Raw genomic sequence first — 7,895 nt, forward strand, 5'->3', positions numbered from 1 at the left:
TGAAAGAACTAGGTGCTGATTTCACTAAATACCTGAACAGAAGAGACAGCAAAATCAGTGCTAATAACTCTAATAAGGCAGGTGTTCTGGTTTTGTGGGATGAAATTTATATAAGCAAGTTTCTGTTAGATTTTGTTTCAGTTTGTGGCCAGCCATGGTGATCAAGGCCCTTAGCAGTTAAATCCAGGACAGCTGACCCAGGCTGGCCCACAGGTGTATTCTATAGCATTAATGTCAGGTTCACTATAAAAGGGAGGGCTTGGGGGGGCTTTTCTTCTTGCTTTCCCCTCTTATCAATTCCTTTTTTTCTCCTTCTCAGCAATTGCTGTCCTTGGAGCGACTTGCTGCAGCTCTGTGGGATAAGTATAGTTTTTGTGTTTTGTATTACCATTCAATTTGGTTTATTTATTTTATTAAATCTGTTTAAATTTAACCCCCGAGTCTCCCTTCTTTTCCCAATTCCCTTCTTTGGTCGAGGAAGGGACATTGGGTGAGAGAACAACTGGTTATTGTTTAGCCCTGGGTGTGGGCTAAACAAAGACAGCAGGTTAAACAGTCTTGCTGATTTTGATGCTCAAGTATAATGACCTGGACTGGTTGAGGTTAAACAGAACCTTTTAACAACAACAACAAAAAAATCCAAATTTTATTCAAGAGACAATTTCCCTGTGTTAAATGTCTACCAAAAATATACTGCATTGCCAATGCTTTTTCATTTTTTTTTCCTTAGCTAGTATGTCAGTCTCATTTATTAATAAATATTCCTAATCATCCTGGAGATGTTCTGTACCTCTCCTCAGATTCTTATTTCTTATGGCATTTGTCAGCTGCTTAGCTACTGTGGCAAATCTTACGTGTTCACACCATGCTTCTAATTCTTTTGTCATTGTTCAAGGGCATTCATCTATCTGTGACTTGCATTCCCTTCACTTTTCTTAACTGTAGTAAGAACAATTCTCAGTGATATGCTATTCCAAGTTTCCCAAAGTATACCTTTAAGACAATGTAGCTTATTTTTAAAGAAAATTTTAGAGATTACAAAAGTCTATCATTGTATGCTAGGCTAAAACAAAGGTATTTATTCTACTTATATAAGTCCACAAGAAGGAGTAATTGCTTTACAGAGATAATTATTTTCCTTAAACAGTGCTGTACAAGAACCTAAAATAGGAGGTGAAATCATGCTGGATAAGGTATTTTAATTAAAACTACAAAGAGAATTTAGGTAGGTAGAGCATAATTGCAGTCAGATTATTCCCAGCCACTATTTTGAAAAACTGACATGGGACCTTAAATAACAAAGGCCTGTTTTATTTAATAATAATTTAATTATTCTAGCAGAGGGCGTAAACCATGCTAATGAAGCTTGCATATGAAAGTAATTTCTAGCAAGAACTAAAACCAGGCAGGGAAGTTACAAACAATGATATAGAAAACTCATAATGAAATTTATTTTATGAAAGGAAGTTAACACGTATGGGAGAGAGAAGTTCTAAACACTTTCAGTTCTTCCTTTCCTACGGAATGACAGAATGAATCAGAAGAGGGAACAGCAAACTGGATATTTTATATTCTTTATAGTTTAGCTATAAAGAGTAAAAAAACTATTCCAGATGGCAAATCATTGGAATATGCCAGTGTTACCATGTTTACTGGAACAGTTATGCACACAGTTGTACTTCTTGTACTTGCTTGGCCATAGAAGTGTACGTAGCTTTTGTCTTTTCAATAAAGGCAAGACAAAAACTGGCGTAGCGATGCTTGGGCAAAGGGAAACGTCTGGCAGTTCTAGGTAAAGCCTTCAGTAAAATATCAAACTGTTAGGCTTGTGTATCCCTTGCTAGTCCTGTGTATGCTGTGAAGGGTATTTCCTCGCATGTGCAGCCAAGCAAGGAAACAGGTGTGCAGGGCATCCTTTGGCAGTGTGTACACAGACCCTGTTTCAGCTATGAAAGGTGCTACATGCACCAGACCTGAAAGCTAGAAATATCTAGAACCTATTTTAGTAAAAATAAAAACCCACCAAAACTCAAACCCAAAATATTTTCTTTATGAACGATGTTGTGAAAGGTACGATGTGTCACAGTTATGCAAATATTTTTCTGTTCACTGACATTCAGCTAGTGTTTTGAAAATCATGTTTTTATTTCCCTGATGCATACCTTACCACCCTTATATATAGTAAGTGTTTAATTAAACCTGCTAACTGCTTTGATGTCTGTATAGTTTCAGAAGTCAGGAGAACAGAGGGTACACTATGTCCCCTAAAATTAAAGCGTGCATGGAGACCTGGTTATAAGTTCAGAGGAAATAAAACTTTCTGCCCCAGACACGTCAAGTCTCTTTAGCACTGAGGTGTCGTGTACCTCTTAAAGATGCTCCCCCACTGGAGTTCATCAGCTGGCATTTGTCATAAACTAAATTTGAAATATCAGTCCAGAAGTGTTCTTTGCAGCTGACAAATACACACATACACTTCCTGAGGCTATCTGGCAAGAGAGGCTTCCAGGAAACGTGAGCACAAATGTCACCACTTAGATAATTTTAAAGACTATTATTTCAGCTAACATTTACATTTCTTTAAGGTAAGTTAAAATGAGAAGGATAATTTCCAGCCAAAGCAAAAGCTTGCACTAAAAGCATTGCAGTTTATCTCCTTCGATTAACTGTGTGTGCAGTACAAAATATTTTTCTGTAGATTTTGGGTTTTGTTGGGTTTTTTTTTGATGTTCTACAATCACAGAGTTAAAGGAAAAGCATAATAAATGCCTTAAGTAACCATTTAAGCCTGATGCCTCAGACAGGCACAAACATGCTGCGCTTATTCATGTGGTTGAAATTAAATTCTTCAGTAGCTGCCTGATGAGTGAGATCTTAAATTCTTTGTTCATCCAAATGGTGTAAATGTCTTTCTCTAGTGTTTTTCTTGTTACTGACTTGCTCCTACCCGAGAGCTTGGTGCGTGGCCACTTGTGGCCACTCACTTTAGCAGCACGAATCTCCTGGGCAGCCGCCTCGCTGGAGGTGTCAGGAGAGGAAGGCCTGTGAGGTGTTGGTAAACCCCCTCAGCGCTGCCTTGGAAGGCCGTCACCCGCCCCGCCGGGGCCTGCTGCTCATTAGGTGACGTAATTAATTTTCCGGTGACGATCGTGTGAATAAAGAATTTGAGTAATGAGACTTAATCTTCGTTGTGCAGCCAGGCCTAATTGGTTTTGTCAGGAGTAAATGTTTAATGGCTTTACTCGCCTCTTCTGTGTCCTGTTCAAAAATGGATAGATTCAGGATAGGAACTCTTCAGTTCATCTAAGCAGCAAACTGTTTCAGCTCATGGCTGAATTACAGAGGTTTAATAGCAGCTGCAGTCTGCTCATCAATATTTATTGTTCTTGAAGCATGTAGCACGCTTTCTATGTGTGAAAAAGATTTGCAGCAAAGTTGGTGTGAACTCAGTAGTTCTTGGAAACTAATTCCGGTGCTTGTTGGCATCTCGTGACCCTTCGTGATTCAGAGAGATTAATCCTAGGAAAGACTGCTGGGCTGTCTGATGTCCTGCTTATCTCTGTGTCCCTCATGGTATTGAGCCCAAATTTACTTAGATATGCACAACTAAAGGGTACTAGAAAGCATCCAGTCTTAGCATAGAGGTAACAAAAGACAAAAAAATCATTATTACAAAATGCGGCCTAGCACTGCCTGCCAGCTTCCCACCACGGGGGGCTTGTATTTGGGGATGGTTTCACGTTGATGCCCGTTTGCTGCGATCTGGTAGTTCATAGTCCATTCCACACTACTTATGTTGATATCTGGTATCTGAGGTTTTTCATCAATGTGCTAGCTGACTGAGAAGCAGCCGGGAAAATAAATCCAATATGCATTAATGATCTTCCTATTGTTTGTTTTCAGTAATTTCAGTATTTTCAGTGTGAACAAGTTTGTGTGTGTTTGTTTCTTTGGACAAAAAAAAAAAGCTGTTTTCTTTTTCTCAAAAGGACTGGATTTAAATTTTATTTTATGAACTAACTCCATTATTATTTTAGTGAAGAGCAAATCAATAGTTCTCAAGTAAATTTATGCTATGGCCACACATGGGAAAGGCTATGTTAAAGCTTCCATTTCCATGATTGCAGTGAGGGGATGCATGGTGAGCTAGTGAATGTTTTGGGTTTGTTTGCATTAGACTAGACATTGACTAACAGGTCAAAAAAGACTATGTAAAAGTGTTTACTAGTTTTGATATTTAGTAGTCTAAACACATTTACATACAGATCTGGAAGTCTGAAGTATGAAAATGGAGCATCAGGGCTGATAAACTAAGTTCTGGAATCCAAAATATTTGTTTCAGCCAGTAGCTTAAACTTATTTGAAAGTGCCAATAAGGCAGTTGCACTTTTCTTTTCAAGCTTTGTGTGCAAAGTTAGAGACTTAAAGTAACACTGGCGTGCTATTTAATACTTTATCTGTTCCATAATACCTATTAATCACTGCCATTTTTAAGTAGCTCAGTGCTGTGCCAGGGTTTTGAAAGATTGTGCAAAGATATGAACGTGTCTGAAAAGAACTGTATCAACAAAAGCAAAAGAATCTTCAGGGGTGATGGTTTTATACCAAGAACAGGGAAACATATGGGAGGCAGCCTGCTTTAGCCAGAACTCTTGTAACAGTAAATTTGGGCTCATGTCAAGAAAAAAGAGCTTGAAAACGTAGTTCCAATATAAATTGCTATAATTTGAATTTTCTGAAATTTAAATGAGAAATACAATTAAAAAAGGTTAAACTAATAAATCCTAAACTTTAGAATGCAAATTTTTCCTAATCATATGTTGGAGAGGGCAACAGTGAACACTTTCTTCTGTTTGGTAATGAGAGATTTTTATGGTAATTATGCTTAAGATTTTTTTTTTCCTCTAGACAGAAATAGCTGTTTGCATAATGTGTTTGGTTTCAGCTGATTAAGCAAACATCGTTAGCCCTGGACTGGGAAAACTTCATTCTTTTCCTCCTTTCTCCCTCTGTTTTCAGACTACTACTTAAAATGGTCTTTAATGCAGATGTATCTTAAATAGATTTTCAATGTGTGCAAAATACTTATTTTATGGTAGGTACCAAGTAAGGTGTCACCAGCTCTACAAGTTCTAAGAAAATGTTTACTGTGTTATCAGTGACTGTGTCAAAAATTATTTTCAAAGTACAAGATAAGGATTGCACAAGATAAGGATTATTCTTCTATATAAACTTAAATAAAAGTAGTTAAATAAATCTAGTTTTTTCCTTTTAAAAAAATAATTGTTCCAGAATTGTAACTTATAGTGACTCTTTCCTCATGCACCCATATTTCAATGGGATTTTTTCATGTGTACCAGAATGCTAAACTGAAGCAAGGCAATAAAATTCTAGCTGTAAGAGCCTGAAGGGGAGGGAAAGGGAAACCCAGACTATTTATATTAGTTAATAACTTGCAGTCTTTTTTTTTTTTTTGAACATGACTTTTTTAATATACAAAAAATGATGTAATGACTTTTAACTTCTGTGAAATGTCCAACCATGTTAAATATGGAATGCACTGGAGAAAATACTTTTAAGGTGCTTAGAAAAAATAACAGTATATAGTGAGGACAAACCTCTCTTGTGTAGATACAGTATGTCAAGAAAATGAAGCCAAACACAAGAAAAAACATGTTAGAGTGTGCTTTTCCCTTTTGTTCTTTATGTATGATCATTCTTCAAAGAGTTATTACCAAGAAAAATACAGAATACAGTATGACACTTGGATTTCTCTTTTTCCTCCTCTCCCTCCACCTTGTGATCACGTGTATGGTCACAAGCACGGAATATGTTGATGCATCCGAGAGAATGCCCTAGTCCGTTAAACACAGATCATAGAGTCTATGAATGATACACGTGAATTTACAAATCAGGAACGAATTGCTATGCTCATAAATTATAAGTCATCAACACAGAAAAAGCAGCTTAGCTTTTCTTGATTTAAAATCTGTGAATTTGGAGTTTCTGTAGCAGATATTTAGCTCATCTTGGTAAAGTGTTGTCCTGAATCGTACTGTCAATTTTAATGGATTTTTCATGTGCCATGGATTTGCTTGAATCACAGATATTTTATTACACTTTTGCTATGTTTTTAGGGTCATGGACCTTCCAATGCCCTTCGTCTGGTCTGTTCTCATGTGGTTTTCTTGACATTGTCTCCCTCTACCAAATGTAAAATATTGGGAAATTTGTTAATTCTGTAGAGTAATATCTTGCAAAGGTCTGTATCGTTCTGTATATTGGCCCTAATGTGGTTCACTGTAGGCTACTCAGTATAGAATCATAGAATTCTTTTGGATCGAAAGGACCTTTAAGATCGAGTCCAACCGTTAACCCAGCACTGCCAAGGCCACCACTAACCCATGTCCCTAAGCACCACATCTACACGGCTTTTATATCATAATAGGGATTTTAAGAAGGGCTAACAAGGATTTGATACAAATGGTGATTGAAAGTAGTTGAGAACTGAGTATCTCACTCTCCCAGGCCTCTGAAAATTTTGATCTGCATACCAGCTCTTTGGTGTTTGCAGCAAGGGGACTTCTAAATGGAGAGAGCCTTAACCTGAGAAGTCCTTAAGGATAGAGGTAGCTGCACGCAGAAGTCCCCCTGACATCAGAGTGGCTGTTCCCTGAAGTTAAGTAAATGTGTTTGAGGAGTTTCAGAGGGTCTGGACAGGTGGTCCTGTGCCAGTGGTGCGGGGTGCTGGCACAGTAGTGTTGTCTTCTGTTGAAGTCAGAGCATCAAACATGCAGAGCTGTGGAAACCAATCTCTCAGCACAAGCTGGATCTGTTGTAAACAGTCTAATATTTGTAGGTAATGCTATTTACCAAATATCATTATTTTGTTTTTTGGCTCAAGAGTGATGTTGACATATTTTAAGGAATGATGGTAGCTGTGTGTTGCAGAGCCAGCGGGGGTACAAAAACATGCTACCTGAGTGCAGGGCAGGGGGTTGGTTTGGTTTTGATTTTTCTTAATGCATGGTTATATTAGGATATATATTTGATTCTTTTTTCAGAAAGGTAGCTAGGATAATAGTATTGCTTTTAAAGTTTGACCTAAGTATTTATTTGTAACTTGGTAACTCTTAAATTACACTGAATATAATGCTTAGCAGCTTTGTACTTACTATATGCTTTAGGCTTATCATTTAATATGCACATTTCTAGTGATGTGGCACACTTAATTTTTTCCTTATTTCTTTATCTAAGTGTTAGGATGGTCAAGAATTGATTCACCTAGCTCTATATGTTTGCATAACTCTCTTCCTGCTGTGGTGGTTTTTTTTTTTGCGTAGAACAGCTTGGCAAACTTGACTGCATGTCCTCACTCTGCATGTTCTATTTGCAGGAACGCAGAGGAAGAGGGGCTCGAGTCAGGCGAGGATTTCTTGATAGCTGCGTAAGGGATTACAGGGTTGCATCACGTGTATTCTTCCTAAGTCTTCTCTATCCGTCTGCCCCTAATCTGATTTTGGTTGAAGTCTGGGCTAGTGGGCATGGTTGAGAGTGTAGATCTGAACTTGGGTTTGGCTTTGGTCTTAACTGGCAGTACTCCTTGCTGTGAGAAAGCAGCTAATCAAACCTGCGTGCATTTATTTTAACAATACTATCGCACTCTTACACCTGCTCTGTACTTTTCTTTGTAATTCCTTGCTACTTTTTCATAGTGGCAGTGACCCAGTCTGCTCGAATGTTAACCTCCTTAGTGTCTTCTGAGTTTCCATAATATGTGAATAGAGATGTCATTCAAGACACTTTGGTTTGCGGTTTTTTTTGGGTGTGTTTTTTTTTTTTTTGGTTTCTAGACTGTTCTACTTACTGTTGTTAAAGGTTCCTGCTCCAAATTG

Source organism: Nyctibius grandis, chromosome 18, assembly GCF_013368605.1.
Source record: "Nyctibius grandis isolate bNycGra1 chromosome 18, bNycGra1.pri, whole genome shotgun sequence".
In the NCBI taxonomy this organism is placed as follows: Eukaryota; Metazoa; Chordata; class Aves; order Nyctibiiformes; family Nyctibiidae; genus Nyctibius; species Nyctibius grandis.